Genomic DNA, 17,622 nt, shown 5'->3' on the forward strand with positions numbered 1-17,622 from the left:
ACGTTATTCATATAGCTGAAGTAGTGTAACTTAGGTCGACTTACCCCGGTAGTGTAGACAAGGCCTTAGCAATCATCGCACAGCTCTTTGTGTCTCACTTATTCCTTCCTAGCGCATTGCCTCTCAGAAGCTCTTCTGACACTCCAGGTGCATCATGTTGTTTTCATCTGTAGTTCCCAACTTGTAAGGATGATTTGCAAAAGTAACTGGGAACAGGGAGGTCTGGAAGATAATTCTCACAAGCCAAAACGACTTTTAATGTAAAAAGCATTTTACTCTAGAACTTGGGTCCCGGGGACCTTTTGGAGTAAAGTTTTAAAAATCAAAGTAGTTCCACTGCAGTACGTAGTCTCTTGTTTGGACCTGGTGAGCAAGGGGTTCAGGTACCTTGGTATGTAAAACAGTAAGCATCTTGGACTATGAGGAGCAAATTGTTTTTATTTGAATCAAGAAGAAAATACAGTAGTGGGAAAATCAGGGTAGTACCTGGGGCTGAAATATTTCACAGCTTCTACTTCTCCTTATACATAAGACAGGAAAATGGCAGTTCAAAACTACCCTTGGTGGTGATGTTAACTTGCATGTAGCTTTGCTTGGCCACTGCTCAGAACTGCCTGGCCACCCTGGTTGTATGTGCCAGGAGATGCCAACTCCAATTGCTCAGGGGTTGTCAGACTTATTGTCACAGACCCATTTACTGTCAGGCCATGTCCAACTTGGAATCAGAAGATCTGCTAGGAGAGACATAAAATCTTATTATTATTATTCCCCTTTTACAGATGGGGAGAATGAGGCACAGGGAATCTAAATGAGATAGCTAAATGTCACAAGAAGTCAGTAACAGGGACAGGAATAGAATGCAGTAATCCTGCCTCCCAGCGCCCTGCCTAGCCATATGCTTCCCTTTTGAAAAGTTCATTAGGAGTTGAATTTTGCCTAGTGGGTTAGGTTAGTTGTCATCATGCTCTAAAATAGTTTGAGGGATGTTTTAAGAAGTGACATGGCAAAACTGTTGGTGTAAATTTATGAATACCACTATTGAAAATCTCAGCAATGTGCTGCAGTTATTTCCAGTAACTGCAGTTTAAATGTGATACATTTGGCCTACTGCAGATAAAATAAATATATGCGTATGAAGCACCAGAGTGATGGGCCCAGCTACTGTGCATTGTTTGTGTTAGCTGTTAGAGAACCGCAAAACGGGTTTTGTTCAGCTCAGAGATACATCCAAAGGGTCAGATGCTGCTCTGAACTATCCAAACCTCATCATCCTGAAAAACTGAATTGTAGATAAGCCTTAACTGTGACATGGGTTCAGAATACCCTCTCAGCACCCCCCAGACCCTAAAAAAAAAAGCACTTTGGAGATGGTTGAGATCCAGATTCGTGGCCCTGTCCATTTCTATAGTGTATATTGTGTGATTGGGTCTTCTCAAGAAACTCCACGTTAGCTTGAGATGATCTAAAATGTTCTATTAGGGTTTTGAGACTTGGCGAACTCAAGACTTAGAAATAAGTAGTGTTCAGCCTTGGTCTGATTTTCTTTTTAATTTGGGGGAGTGAATTGGGGAGAGGAGGAGGAAGGGACCCTCCTGCGTGTTGCTGTGTAAAATGAGGCATTTTTGAACAGAGGCCAGCTTCCTTAGTCCTATGGTGATGAAGCGCTGTTGAAGCCCCACGGCAGAACTTGTGTTCACGCTCTCAGTGCTGATGCTGCAGTGGGGTATGTGGGTCAGTAGCAGGGAAGAGGTTGGAAGTAGGCACTATCTTTCAGATATATTCAATCGAGGACACTTCTGCCTTGTACAAGAGATATAAGTTAAGGATCCTACGGTGTGTTTGAAAAGAATAGGGAATAATTATCTGCTGGTTTTGTGGCAACCCTTTTGGGTCAATCTATTGGTTGTTATGAATGGAAGTGGATAGTTGAAGGTGAGAGGTGAAGCCAGAGCTTACTCGAGAAGGATATTCTCCTTCTCCATATTCCAAAGCGTACGTGCTGCCTGCGGGAGTCTTCCTGACCCTAGTGTGTTAGGTAGTTTTTTGCCTGCCACAGTCACAGGGGGATCCACACTGGGTTTTTTCTGTGCCCGTCTGAAGTGGATTCTTGGTGGTTCACTTCTCCTCAGCTTAGAAGTACAGTGGAAACAGCTGCTAGCAAGAGAAGAATAAAAATGAGAAAATAAACAGTATCAAACTGAGACATCAATTGCTCTTCCATCCTCACTGGGAATCCCAGAGCACGTGCTTCCCAGGCTATTTCCAGCGAGCATAGCCCGGCAGAATAGCAAGTCACTGTTACGGATCATGAGCTAAGAAGCCCATAATGTGAGAGATGCATACACAGTACATTTCTAAATACAAGGCTTGGCACAGCCAATAAGTGAAGGTTCTTGTTCCAAGGTGAGATGCCCAGCAGCTAATATTAAAAAGCAGCAGACTATTTCTTTTCTCATCATGGATAGTTCTCCCTGCTGCCCATTGAGTTAATGAAATGTTAAGTTGCAGGAGATGAGCTTTTCTTGAGAGGATGAATAATTAATAATGGTAGTGATTTTGCCAAAGTGAATCAATCACATTTCAAGTTTAAGTTGCAAGCAGAATTGAAAGTTGATCCCCTTTGTGAAAAGCTCATGCAGAATCCTCTCAAATGGGATGCTCAGTAATTACTTAAGCTCCAATCATAAAAGGCCCCATAAAATCGGAAACATGAGCATCATAAATCTAGAAAGCTGGTAGTAAGATAAATAAAATCTTTACAGGGAAGTTATAGGATAAGACAATGAAATGAAACTAGCCAAAAGATGTGTGCTCAAGGTGAGACAGAGACAGAGTTGCCACATGTCCACATATTTTGGCTTTCCCCAAGATCATTTTTTTAGAAGGAGTACTGAGGGCAATTGTCATGTAGTTGGTTTCCATTTTGTTTCCCATCTAGAATGAACCATACAGAGAAGGTATTAGATCAAGCAAACATAAATAATTAAATATATAAGACCACCTGGTTAGGTTTGTCAGCAGAGATTGAACCCGCGACCTCTAAATTTAAAGCACAAGGCTCTACCACTTGAGCTAAAGGACGAAGTCCATAAGCAGGGTGCAGTTGGAGACAACTGACCTGGGTCAGCCACAGTGTGAACATAGTTTTCTCAAATTAAAGATTGCATACTGGCATTGGGGCAGTGTTACTTTGATAACAACATGCATTTCATTGCAAATGATCCCAAAGCACTTTACAGAAAAGATTCTCTTCAACCAGCTGGGAAAAGCATGTTTGAGGTGAACTGTAGCAACTGTTTAAAAGGGTATATAATAGGCAGGATACAGGAATTGCCATACCAGAGCAGACCAATGGTCCATCGAATCCAGTACCTTCTCCCTGACATTGACCAATACCAGATGCTTAAAAGAAAATCTCAAAATAGACAATTATGGAATATCCTGCTCACAGGGAAAGTTTCTTCCTGACTCATTAGTGGTTGGCTTAAGCGTCAAATGATGGGAGTTTATATCCCTTCCTAAAAAACATTTTTAAAATCCTTCCTAATATAACTGGATATTCTCATTATCCATATACATTTCTAATCCTGTTATGAATCTGGCTGAGGTCCAGAGGAAGAAGTGAAGAACACCCTATTCAAGTGAATATGCACATGGAATGCAAGGAAGCAGAATATAGTTTTCTGAGTTTGAATTTGGCCAAGGCAATGGGATTGTAGTGCTCTGCTGGTGCAGTGCTTCAGTACTGACTCAGAGGGAAGGGTGACATCTGTTGAATCACCAGTACTCCTTTCTACCACCCACCACCCCATCCTCAGACTTAGCTTATTTACCTGGAGAACTGACAGAATTGCAGCACAAGATGGAAGAGCTACAGCTAATAGGTCCCAAACCTTTTGGGCTAAATCCTGAGCTGTAACCATGGTCTGCTCTAAGCCACCCTTCTACTCCATTGATCCTAGGATTGAGAGAAAGTCATTTCAGCCCCCTCCATAACTTTGCGTAATCTATGGGCTACTTTAAATTATGCCAGCTATAATGGAATGGCCTACTTGGTTCTTCCCCACTGGTTATGGATTGCTGTAGCATAAGGCATTTGGCTACCTCCTCTCCTGTCCCTGGCATGCTCCCTCCTTCCTTTTCCCTGCCCCCGACACTACCCACACCAGATTTGTGCTACCTTTGAATTACCTTATGCAGGAGATTCCCTAACTGTATTTTTGGGGCAATTTTCCAACTACATTGTATAGCATGGTTTCAGAGTAACAGCCGTGTTAGTCTGTATTCGCAAAAAGAAAAGGAGTACTAGTGGCACCTTAGAGACTAACCAATTTATTTGAGCATAAGCTTTTGTGAGCTACAGCTCACTTCATCGGAATGCATCCGATGAAGTGAGCTGTAGCTCACGAAAGCTTATGCTCAAATAAATTGGTTAGTCTCTAAGGTGCCACTAGTACTCCTTTTCTTTTTATTGTATAGCATGAGCAGCACAAAAGAACTAGATGAGGAATCAAGAATCTGGCCATTTGTGTTGGATAATGTATGTCTCGGTTCCTGGAAAACTCACTATGAAGGTAAAGAACTAGCATCTTCATTAAATACATCCAGGTGCCCCTTGTGGAAGTGACTAAAGCATACTTATTAGTGCCTTGACTCCGCATGGACAGGCTATTGTATATAATTTAGAATGGGTTCTCCAGTGGCCGTTTTTACTGTAGTTATTCCAAAATCCTAGACAGAATCACAGAAGTCTTTCCTGGACATTACGTCTGGGTCTCACTATAATTCCCTCTGAACTTTGGATCTACCTCGCTGAAATGGAGCTTTCCCCAGAAGAATCTGCCATGCAGAAATCTATCTAATCTAATGCATGCTTCCTTTTATTTTAAGGTACTTGTAGATATTGAGTGCAGCACAGCTGGGATGTTGTTCAAGTGAGAGATTTTACCATTGTGAAATGCTTGTTGAGAAAGATGAGATTACTCTGTTTTCATGCTGTTTTATTTATCATTGTTTTAAATGTAATGTTTCCATTCAAAATTAATGACAGACTTTTTTCTATATTTAAAATGCAAACAAATCCATCCGATTTCCCCATTTCATTAATGAGATTTCTATTAAGACATTTTAAGGTTTTTTTAAGCCTCTCTGAAAATGTTCAATCTTGAGTAAAAATGGTGTTCTAGATGCGAAGAGAAATATGTAATATCACGTATCTGTGGCCATGCCGTCTGCTGTATAGACAGATGCCTTTTAGTTCACCTTGTACATCTGTATCCTTAGCAGCAGGTGCCACTGCCAGACAGCTGATCAATGCTGTTGTGATTTCTGAGAAACACCAAGGACTTTCTTTTTTTATTGCAATGAGAGGGGGGGTTGAAGAGGTGAGCTGGAGAGTAGGGAGGAGATCATGCTGACAAGCAAGCAGGAAAGGTGGACCTTTCAACTCTACTTGTTGAGGAATAAAGACAAAAATAAAGGAAGATGTCCTCCCTGCAGCTTGCTGTAGGAATGGAGTGTGGGACATCGTGTCTCATAAAGAGACAGGAGCACAAGTTCACACTGAAAGGGGCCATCTGGTAGTTGTTATGGAATACGTTTAAGGAAGGAATGGGGGTGAGGAGTGAATAGGGATTTCTCCAGTTGAAATTCTGCCAACTTAATCAGTCTGTCAGCAGAGGTCATACGTTTGAATTCTTTCCTTAGCATGCGTCATCAGCTTTAAAAACACAACCTGCACTGATTCCCAGACTATATCAGGCAGCTGTACCAGTTTGTCATACTAAGACTTCAGCTATACCACCTGGTGCCTGCGGCCTCCTTTTAGTTATTATCTGGATTTGCATTTCATATCCAATATTTGGTACCTGAAAATGGTGAATTTATCACTTACCATTGAAATACGTAAGAAGTTACTCTAATCAGTGTATACTGGCATACTGAGACAGAGTCCAAAGTCCACCGAGGTCAATGGAAAGAATCCCACTGATTTCAATGGGCTTTGGATGCAGGCTCTTGATTACAGCATTTTGCTACCAAAGTGATTTCTCATTTGCATTGCTAACCATGTCAACTATATCAAGACATATTAACTTCCAGATATGCCCATCAGAATTGCAAACAACAGCCATCCAACTTTGAATTAAAGGAAAATTGTACATACACTGTGTACAGACTCCACTGTATATGGTATTATTTCTTTATATTTTAAGCTTGATCTCACTTGATTTCCAACAGACAGAGAAAAGAAGACATGTTGGCAGGGACTCTAGACTGCCCTAGAGCTGGTGACTCTCCAGACTACAGTCTTACATTGACAAGGCGAGAGTTTGTAGACCAGGGTCTATGGTGGATTAGATTATGCACAATTGAATGGGAAGCAGTAGTGTCCCATGAGAAACAGAAGCTAATCTTTAAGGCAGGAAGGGAGTGGGTCTAGTGTTCTAGTCATCAGAACCCTGAAGCATATGTACTGGTAGATGGGTGTACAAGTAGCACAAACAGCCACTGGTTTATTCCTATCAATGCAGCAACCAGGGTGTGTCCGTCTTTCTCTTTGGATGGGTTGTTGCATTAGGGAGGGAAGTCAGAAAGGGAATGGTGAGTTTCTCAGCCTGATATACAGCTGCTATATCTAGCCCATAAATAATATGCAGTCCTGCTATATAAATAATCTTTACTTTTGTTTTAACTGCTCTTGTCAAAAGGTTGGCCCTGAGAGTGATGTCCTCAAGAGAGGCTGAGATCTCCAGATATGTAAGGTATATGGGCTGATCAGTCAAGTCCCTCTTCCTTGTTTGTTGAAACTCATGACCAGAAATACAGGAAGTGCAATTAAGATACTTAGCCTACAATAAGTGGAATGAAGTTTGGAGGCTTAATTTAAGTTCCCCAAAGAAAAATAAAATAAATAAACCAACAGCATAACCCCATCATCTAGTTCACATGAGCCTAGCAGATGTTTGGCACTGTTCAGCATGGCGGACATTCAGTCTGTGCTTATCATAGATCCAGGACTATATGCATCAATGCCACATTCTTCTATTTGCCTTCATCTCAGAGAAACTAATCTTGTCAAGAAAAGGAAAGTGGGAGGGGGGAAATGTATCATTCCAACACATGCCGGATAGTGGTGGTGTGCTTGATAGTTTGTTAGCATGGGTAGGGCTGGAAGAGTGCCTTATATTTTACAGACTGCCTATTACAGATAGGAATTTCAATCTGTCTTATTTTATTTTTTTACATATGTATGAATTGTAGGGCTGTTTTCCTCTGCACACCAGAATCAGGACTGTTTTGCTTCAGAGCCTCTCTCCTTTGTGGGGGGTAACGTCAACAGTTTGTTAACCACGCAGCCATGACTTCTATTTTATCTCAAACAAAGGAGAGAAGGGGAACATTTGGAACAGAATCTGCCTATTAGACAATCTATCCTGCCACTTTAAAATGGTAATGAGAATGTGTGCATTGGCTCTGGAAGTTGGTTTTTCTTTGTCTTCCTCACAAATGAAAGAGTTTGAGTACTGACCATGGAGTAACATTGTGCCAATGTTCACTGACTGACTGACAGCTTTGTTACTCTGCACAATATTTAACTGACCTGCTGAAGTAGGTGGGGTAAATGATAAATCCCTTTATCCTACCACCAGGAATAGACGTGGGAGAGCATGTGTGCAACAGAGCGGGGAGGGATAGCTCAGTGGTTTGAGCATTGGCCTGCTAAACTCAGGGTTGTGAGTTCAATCCATGTAGGGGGCCATTTAGGGATCTGGGGCAAAAATTGGGGATTGGTCCTGCTTTGAGCAGGGGGTTGGACTAGATGACCTCCTGAGGTCCCTTCCAACCCTGATATTCTATGATTTGAATGGCTTCCTGTGGCTGGGGAGGGGAAATCCATCTATCTTTGGGCTGATTCTAGCTTGAAAGTAAGGAAAAATGTGGAATGTCAATAATGGTCTGGGCAAACTTTGGGATTGCAGAGAGCCCCAAAAGGATATGGTGACAAGAAAGCAAAACATATTGGTCATGTTGATTGCTAAGGCACCAAGATGACATTTGGGAGGGAAGGTTTAGTTATAAAAACAAACTTTCAATGGCAAATTAATATTCTGCTACTTTCAATGGAGATTGGAATGGCTGAGTACTGCAGAACTCATGGGTGGAATTTTCATATGCTTTCATCATTCACCTAACTGTGCTCTCATTGAAGTCAAAAGTAAAACTTCATTGACTTGTGGAGCAGAGTTTTACCAATGGCAACAAGTACTTTTGAAAATTCTACTCCATACAAATATTGGTTTATGCCATCTCATAAAAAGGTGGGTGGGCTATACCAGGAATCAGAGTTGGACTAGACAGACCAATTGTACATTCCTCCTATCATGGCTGTGGACAGGGGGGAGACTCTGAGTGAATAGGAACAAGTGTAGGACTCTTACATAAAACCAAAAATATACATATATATTTTTGCCCTGAATGCAGGGGACTGGACTAGATGACCCATTGAGGTTCCCCTTCCAGTCCTATACTTCTATGAATCTATGAAATATTTCATCATCATACCCATTTTTTAATGTTTTCCAGGTGGAAAAAGCTCCATTCCCTCATGTTGAACAAAAAGGTTTGACTCTCCAGAAAATTAAACTCTTCACTTCAGTATTGCTGGGGCTGCTGTCAGAGCTAAATGCAGGAGCAAGCTTATGAATATAGTATGTACTGTGTGGGAACTATCCCCATGCCCCCTTTTGGCTTTTCTGCTAATTGCCTAGCCCAGGGAGAGCAGCTAACCAATCAGAACTTCTGAGGGGCAGTGAGGCTGCAGGGGTGGACAGTTTGAGGGCAAGCCTCCATCACCTATAAGAAGGAGTCTGGTATTAGACAAGCAGGTGAGGTCCTCTAATGTATATGTAAATTAGGTGCAGGCCTTGGACTCCTGGGATGTTACCTATGAAGTCTTCTGTGCCCCAAAGTTTGGAGTGTCTTGTGTTGCGTTAGAAGTACTAAGGCCAAGTTGATCTGAACTACCTAGTTAGTAGCCTCCTGTGTCAGGGCCCTTCATGTTTGTGTTGCATCAGTGCTCCAGCACCACATCTGTAAACCTCACACTTCAGTGGGCGCTTGGTTCTTGAGGCTGCCAAGTGAGCCTGTCTGCAGTGATTTGAATGCTTGATTAAAACTTGATTTGATGCTGATACTTGATCTGAATATTCAGCTAAGAATCTGAAGGGTCCTGATGGGCTGACACAAGGGATGATGTGGCAAAAGGGAGAGAGAAGTGCGGGGGGAAAGGCAGCCGTTACATTGCCAGTCTCTCCGCAGCTGCTTGGAATTGCAGCTTAAATTTAGTATCATTTCAAAGCTCAGAATAATCTTGTGCACGACTCTGAGCTTAAGCTCCATTTCCCGTGCAGTTGTGAATAATATTGCTTTTTAAAGAGATGTCAGCATATCTGAGGGAATGGAAAGTGAGTTGTACAGAAAGTGCGGAGCTGGAGATGGCCAGGGCTGTGGTAATGTACAAATCTACAGAACAGGAAAAATGTTCTTTTAAAAAATATGATTATCTTTCAAATTTTGACTTTGAGAAATGTTTTAAAGTTCCTGCCTTCATGGCACAATTTCTTGGTAGTGTCTTTCCTATCAGGCTGACTTGTTCTACCAGTGGTTTTTCCACTCTCTTTTTCTTGCTTTCTTGTTTTATGAGTGTAGAAAATAAATAAATGTTTTCGTTTAAAATTATAGGCACGCTGTTGGAATCAAATCATACATTTATTAAAACACCCCAAAAGCTCTTCCATTCTTGTTACTAATTACATGTCACATTGATAATTGCAAGGGATTTTTTTTTTAAATCTAATATTTCTCATGTCCTTTGGATGACAACCTTGGGTCTAATCCTCACTCACATGAATGCCTCCTTTATGATTCTCTTCTGCCATAAAGGGCCTTTAAGAGGGCGGAAAAAGCCCTTTGACAATACCCCCTGCAGACGCTGGTTTTAATTTTGTTTCTAGCCATTTTCACTTTCTAGCTCCCTTGCACTAGTGCAGTGTTGGGCTGCCTCCATCAGAGCAGGAATGTATAGATCCCAATGAAAAACCATTTCCATTGGAAATAAAAAAAATAATCATGCAAATATTGATCTTGGTCATAAACTTCGCAAAGTTTTGCACTTGCAAAAGCGTGTGTGTTCCTCTTGAACAGATCTGACAGAGCCCCTTTAGAATGGGTATTTCTACATAGATAGCAAAAAATAGGATCCTCAGACCCCCAGATGAAACAAACTGGAGTAAGGGAGGCTGGGAAGTGCATTGGTGAGGAGGGTTTGCCAGGGGAATGAGGAAAAGAAGAGAGGAGTCGGGGGGCTGAGAGTGGGGCAGGAGGCAGTGGGGCTGGTCGGTGGTGGTGGGGTGAGTGGACAGTATTGGCAGAGAGATGGTCTCAATGAGCCGAAAGGTCTCTTCCACCTCTAGCATTTGTGATTCTGCGAATGCACAGTTGGGGAGAAAGAGATTGCACAGAGCAGCTGGGGGAGAGAGGAAGAGACGGAGTGGCCTGCAGTGTGGAGTGCTGTGGTCAGCCCAGAGGACATGTGCTGAGTATGCTCGTCCTCAGTGTGGCACTTGTCCTCCATCTCAACTCTGCGTTTCCCCTCTGGTTTTGCAACCAGGTCCCCAGCTCCTGTTTCCTTTATCTGACCAAAACACAACCCGTTCCCACTTCCCTAGCCCTTCCGTGAGCAGGGAGCGTTATACTCCTTGCAGCTGCTAGCTTCACTTTGTGTGTGAAACTGACTTGGCTTTTTCAGCCTGGGCCTCAGTTGCTGATGCTTGCCACCTCCCACTCCAGCATTAGGGGTAGGCTACACAGGCAACTACCTATGGTGCCTAAATTTTAGGGGCAGCTCCCATCTAGCTTGCCCATTCCTCACTAAATTGGGACAACCTAAGGGGAGTCTGCCCTTGTATAGGTCCTGCCACCTCTACAATACTAGATAACAGCAGCCTGATTGTCATGCACCAACCTTTCCTGGTGCTGAAGAGTGGTTGGGAACTGGCAGCCGGAGGAAACAGATGTTGCCAGAAGAGCCGTGATGGGGAAGAAGACAGTGATGTAAGCTCCTTGTGGCGGAGGCCATCTTTTTGTTTTGTATTTGCGCAGCACCTAGAGCAACAGGGCCCTGGTCCATGACTAGGGCTCCTAGGCGCAACTGAAATACAAATAAAAAATAATAAATAAGGCCTGGTTTTGGACTTACTACTCCAAAGAGCCCATGCTGTTGTGAGAAACCTTTCCTGCTCCTTAGCCCGGCACAGTGCTACAAAAACAAATAGCAACCGGATGGAAACGTAGCCAGCTCCGAAGTGGACACTGCCTGGCAAGGCGCTGCTTTCCAAAGGGTTAAGGGAGGAGTGGGCCGTTGCATGTGGTGCACCGGTTGTGAGGCATGCAGAATGCTCTGATGATTCGTTATAATGTTGTAGAAAAATCCCAGGCCTTTGGAGCTGATATTAATGAGCAAACAAGTTAGAGACATTACACCTATAAAAGATTTAAACTGTGGGGCACCTTGCGGTCTTGATGCACCTCAGATCTTTGACTTTTTGAGTTTATGCACCAGGGAGTTTATGCACCTTTGTGAATTAGCTCCTAGGCCTCTGATTTTCACTCTGCTGTGGTTGAAGTACAGTAAGCTGAGTCCAAATTAGCTGCCTGCAAATGGCTAGTGGAAAGGGCTAAAGCGCCAGTGTGAAATCCTGTAACACCATTAGCAGTGAGCCTGGAGCACCATGTCTAAGCCATTGTGCTGTTCACATCCCAGAGCTTCTGTGAGCCATCCCAGTAACACGCTTAGTCAGGCTTTGCTGTGCGTACTCTAAGGATCAAATCTAACTCAATCAGCCCTGATAGTATGTACTGAAATTTCAGCCAGCAGCACCAGGAGTTGCAGTTTCCCTAGGAACTTGGATATGTGGGCAATGTGGCATTGATGCTTGGGGCAGCATGGGAGGGTATGGGGGTACCATCACGTCTCCCAGATCCTTGTATCATAACAATAAAGCACAAGAGCCAGGACAAAGAGCGCATTGGTGAGCACCCATTGCAGAGACAAGCCAAGAGTCTATTTTCTTAACTCCGGCCATCTCTCTCCCTCCCTCTCTCCCTCCGTCCCTATCATGTAGTGAAGGTGGCAGATGGGCTGCCCTGTAGATGACGCACACTCACCTGTGGGAAAGAGGAGCTCCTGCTCTGAGTCCCTGGTGGAAGCGCTGCTGCTGGCAGGCTGGCAACTCTGTCTCTTGGCAGTGGGCCTCCGAGAGCAGATGACTTTGTCCTTGTTCCTAGTTCCACTTGCCAGGTTCCCTGCTGATTACCAGACTGGTAATGCATGGGGGAGATAACCCTGGTTCACTTGACAGCAATTCACTCTGTCATCAGACAGAAAATACTGGGATGAAATTAACAGAGCCATGAAATCAACTAATTTGATACCGGGTTGAACGGGACTTTTCCCTTGGCAAAAAAATAAAATACAAAATAAAAGTACAGTAGTCATTTCAGCAGGAACTCTCTCTGTCCCCTTCATGCCTGTGCACAAGCTAAAAGCAGGCAGGGCTCCCCAGTCCTCCCGCTTGCCCATCAACTCTGACACAGGGTTCCCGTTTCTATTCCCGTTTCTAATCAGGGTTCCTGTCTGTGCTCTGCTCCCCTCCCCACCAGCCCCCTCCTCGTCAGCCTCCACGGTAGTGAGGGAACTGCTTGTGCTCCCTTTGCTGAGCTTCATGGGGACTCTAGGATTGTTCCTCTCCCCCTCACCCCAACCCTTGAGCTTGTGAGCAAAACAGATCATGTCATTGTTGCTGGTTGACTGAGGTCCCTTTATGGAAACCTTGTGGAGTTCGTGAGGCCGCACATGGAAAAGAGGAACACAGCTGACTCTTTCCACTCCCTCTTCCCACCTGGTTACCCATTTCACTTGAGCCTAATGATGGCTGTGATCATGCCTCTGAATTACTGCTGATACCAAGAGGTAATTTACCAGGAATCTGGTCATAACTAACCTGGACTAGATTTATGTGTTTTATCCCACTGGGGCTCTGTGCCTTGGTGCAAAGTTTTCTTGGGCATCCAAGAGAGATTTACTGCACCCTATATCTGCTGTTGGACTTCAGTGTATGTAGAACCCAAGAAATGCAAGTGCTGTAATCAGTACTATAACCAAGGCGTGATCACATCTCTCTTGCAAGGACAACGTGCATCCTTTATCCCTACCTTCCTGTGGCAAATAGTGCAGGCTGCAGGTTTGTGGTCCATTGCCTTTACAAAACACTGCCTGATAAATGCTTTCCTCCCCACAACCTCTCCCCACCCTGTGAACACAGCATGTGAGAGACATGCTGGCATTTTTCAAAGGGTTTGTACAATATGTGTACAGAGTAATGAACTGTTCCGATCTTGCTGGGTAAATTACCTGGTACAGTGACCATGTAAAGACATGGAACTTAACTAGGATAGCAACACACCAGGGATTTACGGCATAGTAAGTATAGAAAGAGCCACATTTCTTTTTTCTCCCCCTCTGATTTGGATGAGATTCCAAGATAAACATTTTCTCTGGACTTTTGATTTAAGATACCATTTAGCCAACACTACATTCCTGAAGGAGTTAGCCTTCTCCTCTACCCCACTCAAAGGAGCCACCCTCCAACTCCCACCCAACATACTATATGAGATTCTTCATCTGATATATCAGTGCTGGCTACTTGAACATGACACATACTTGTTCAGTGGCAGCTACTGGCCTGAGTAGCGTTTAGTGAGTTCTTGTCAGAGACCTTTTCTCAGCCAACACTGACAGTGCCTGTGTGTGTATCTGTCCAACTCAGGACTTGATTCACTAGGCATTTGTTCAGAGTAGAAAGGAACAAATGAAGGACATGGCATAAGGGGAGGAATGCAAAATGGTTGTGATGGCGGCAATGGGTGTGATAGGCAACAGCAGAATTCCAGAAAGAGAGATGTTTATAACACAGAATCATAGAAATATAGGACTGGAAGACACCTCAGTAGATCATCTAGTCCAGTCCTCTGCATGGAGGCAGGACTAAGTATTATCTGGACCATCCCTGACAGGTGTTTGTTAAACTGTTCTTAAAAACCTCCAGTGACAGAGATTCCACAGTCTCCCTAGGTAATTTGTTCCAGGGCTTAACTACCCTGACAGGAAGTTTTTCCTAATGTAAAATCTAAATCTCCCTTGCTGCAATTTAAGCCCATTACTTCTTGTCTTGTCCTCAGTGGATAATGAGAACAGTTTATCACCCTTTTCTTTATAACAACCTTTTACATACTTGAAGACTGTTATCATGCCTTCGCCCCTGCCTCCCTCAATCTTCTCTTCTGCAGACTAAACAGACTCTTTTTTTCAATGTTTCCTTGTAGGCCATGTTTTCTAGATCTTTAATAATTTTTGTTGCTCTCCTCTGAACTTTATCCAATTTGTCCACGTCTTTCTGAAATATGGTGCCCAGAATTAGACACAATACACCAGTTGAGGTCTTATCAGTGCTCAGTAGAGTGGAAGAATTACTTCTCGTGTCTCGCTTACAACACTTGCACTAATACATCCCATAATGATATTAGCTTTTTTTGCAGCAGTATTACATTGTTGACTCGTATTTAGTTTGTGGTTCACTGTAACGCCCAAATCCTTTTCTGCAGTATTCCTTCCTAGGCAGACATTTCACATTTTGATTTTTGTACAACTGATTATTCCTTCCCAAGTATGTAGTACTTTGCATTTGTGCTTATTGAATTTCATCCTGTTTATTTCAGACCAGTTCTCCAATTTAAGATCATTTTGAGTTCTAATTCTGTCCTCTAATTCTGCAATCCTTTCCAACGTCGTATCATATAAGTGTACTCTCTATGGTTTATGCCATTATCCAAATCATTTGTGAAGATATTGAATAGAACCAGACCCAGGACAGATCCCTGCAGGACCCCACTTGATGTGCTTTTCCAGCTTGACTGGGAACCATTGATAACTACTCTGTAAGTATGTTTTTCCAACCAGTTGTGCATCCCTTATTGTAGGTTTGTCTAGGCTATATTTCCCTAATTTGCTTATAAGGTCATGTGAGACATTTCAAAAGCCTTACTAAAATTGAGATACATCACATCTACAGCTTCTCCCCATCCACAAGGCTTGTTACCTTGTCAAAGAAGGATATCAGAGTGGACTGACATGATTTGACAGCCCAGCTGCTGGCTGCATTATTCTACAAGTCCAAGCCTGGGTGGAAATCTCACAGTGCTTTTACCACCCTCATTGCTGCTGAACTTTAGAAAGACAGCATGATCACAGTCACTTTATTTATATACGCATACCATGCATTGAGAGTTGATGAAGTTGCTAATACAGCGTGGGTGTATTAAAACAGATTTTGCCCTTCTAGTTCTCCATCCTTTAACAGATTGATAGTGGGGTTTATTTTGTTGTTGGGTTATTTTTTAATCATTTGTTGCTGGGTAATTGAGATTCCCTGGTGCTATTAGCAGCAGCAGGATCTTTAGACACAGTGGTGCTGGGAGTTTCACTCCAAATGCCATCCAGGGGCTAGTCTACACTGATAACTTACATTGGCATATTTGCGCCTCTATGGGGTGCAAATTCTACCTCCTCTCGGGGACATAAACTAGCTATGCTGAAGCACTGCAGCTGCACCCCTGTAGCATTTTAAGTGTAGACATACCCTACATTAGCCCACATTTGCCTACCACATAGCTAGGATTACACGTGATAGAAATTCCCCTGGGCAACAGAATTCCTTTCAGCCAGTAACTTGCTGTTTTGGCTCAAAACAAATGTAACAAACCAGCATGATTCCACTCTTGGGACATTGGCTATAATTGGCTCTCTTTAATATACGGTAATAACTGTGAGCTCACAGTGAGCTTGGCCAATATCTACAGAATGCTATTTTATTCCATTACAGTGCGTATTTATATATCGTATATACTGACCATACGATTAATTCCTGTCAGAGAAATCCCAGGGCGTGGGAGTGCTTAGGCTTGGGAAATTGGATATTCTCACCTTTTGTCAGAAATGGTTTGTTTTCCCTCAAGTGTTTTTACCAATTCCTTGCAGCTACTGTTGATTTGCTATCTCCACCAAGCTATTTATTGAAGGGTGACATAGACCTGTTACTTTGACCATGACCTTAATTTATTTGTGCATCTGAAAAGAAATGCTATGTCAGAGGTAATGGATAGGCTTAGGGAGCTGCTAATGAGATATGGAGCCTGTCACTTCAGCTGGTTTGACTCTAGCATGGATCAGCAGGGGCTGAAAGTTTTAACATCAGATGACTTTTCAGGAGAGTGTGTAAAGGTAGTCCCATCGTAGTAGGGTTAGGGCATGTTAGGAGATGTGGGTTTTTTTGGTTTTTTTTGAACAATGTTATTTAAAGTTAAATGTCCTACTTCAGGTAATACAACAGCGAAGGGAGAATATGTACAGGTACACACAGCTCAGTGTTTTCCTCTTAACAGTCAGGGCATTGCTTCCTCTGGAGTGATTTCCTGAGAGTAAAGTTCTGTAAAGAGAGCAGCCAGCCAGTACTGAGATTCCCCTGGAGCTTGTGTGTCAAGCCAAGCCATGACTTCCTTCAGCAGGTGTTCAGCATGTTCCATCTCCCACTTTAAACTGGACTTGATCTCGCTGACCGTTACATACCCCTTTTTCTTGGCCAGCTGCAAAACCACTGTGTGATCCATGTTCAGTTCAGCTGGTACAGACTGGATCAGATATGTCCCTCCAACAGGAATAATCCCAAAGCCACTGCCCAGAACTTTCAGCTTCTTGATAGCTCGGATGAGATCGTCCTGGCTGACATCCTGGGCAAACTTCCCTCTTCTCTTTAGCGCTTGCTGATGAAGTTCCTCTAGGGTTATGAAACCTCCATTTCTGTGTTTCAGAGCCAGACAAACTTCAATAATCTGAACACCCAGCTCACAGTAGAAGTCTTAGTGGGTAGGGAACTTTCACAGCAATTGCCTTTACCGTATCTATTCTGTGTATAAACATAGAAACCAGTAGGTCCTTATCTGTCTCATGCATTTGCACTATTGCTCTGAGCCAGGTCAGATGACGTGGTGGTTAATCACTAGTAGCTGGTCTATGTTAATTTTCCCACTGTTGCTACTGCTGGTAGAGCTTCATTAGTGGCTCTGCAATGTTGAAATTGTGATAAATCTACTAGTCAAGGACTTGGGCTGTCAATCTGTCACTTTTCAAAAGTAATACATTCAAATTAAATGTTTACAAATGTTGACTTTTTTTAAAGTATCTGAGACACAGAAAACAGCGGGGAAATGGATTGAAATTCCAGAGGCTGCAGTATCATTGAATTGAGCAAGGGAACACAACAGTGGGACTTTGACTGACTGCTTCTTGTCTACACCACCTAAACTCCATCTGCTGCTCACACACCTGTTATGCCAAAGAAGGGTTTCCCCTTGGCACCAGTTTCCTTGGAACCTAGAAAAGAATGGTCACAGTCTTTGCATGATGACATTGAACCAGTTCAGATTCATCACAGGTAGTTATGAATGGTG

The 17,622-nt window shown here is 43.1% G+C and overlaps 1 protein-coding gene and 1 long non-coding RNA gene across 7 annotated transcripts in view; one reads left to right on the forward strand and one right to left on the reverse strand.

The window, feature by feature from the left end:
- TSPAN4 (tetraspanin 4) overlaps positions 1-17,622 on the forward strand; it is a 683,463-nt gene that overhangs the window by 320,015 nt on the left and 345,826 nt on the right. The window lies entirely within an intron of this gene.
- On the reverse strand, positions 474-12,428 carry LOC142072326 (uncharacterized). The gene is made up of 3 exons (XR_012668719.1): positions 12,226-12,428; positions 11,024-11,209; positions 474-2,151 (listed from the first exon to the last, which is right to left on the reverse strand). It is a non-coding gene; the product is annotated as an uncharacterized LOC142072326 (long non-coding RNA).

Source organism: Caretta caretta, chromosome 6, assembly GCF_965140235.1.
Source record: "Caretta caretta isolate rCarCar2 chromosome 6, rCarCar1.hap1, whole genome shotgun sequence".
Lineage (NCBI taxonomy): Eukaryota > Metazoa > Chordata > Testudines > Cheloniidae > Caretta > Caretta caretta.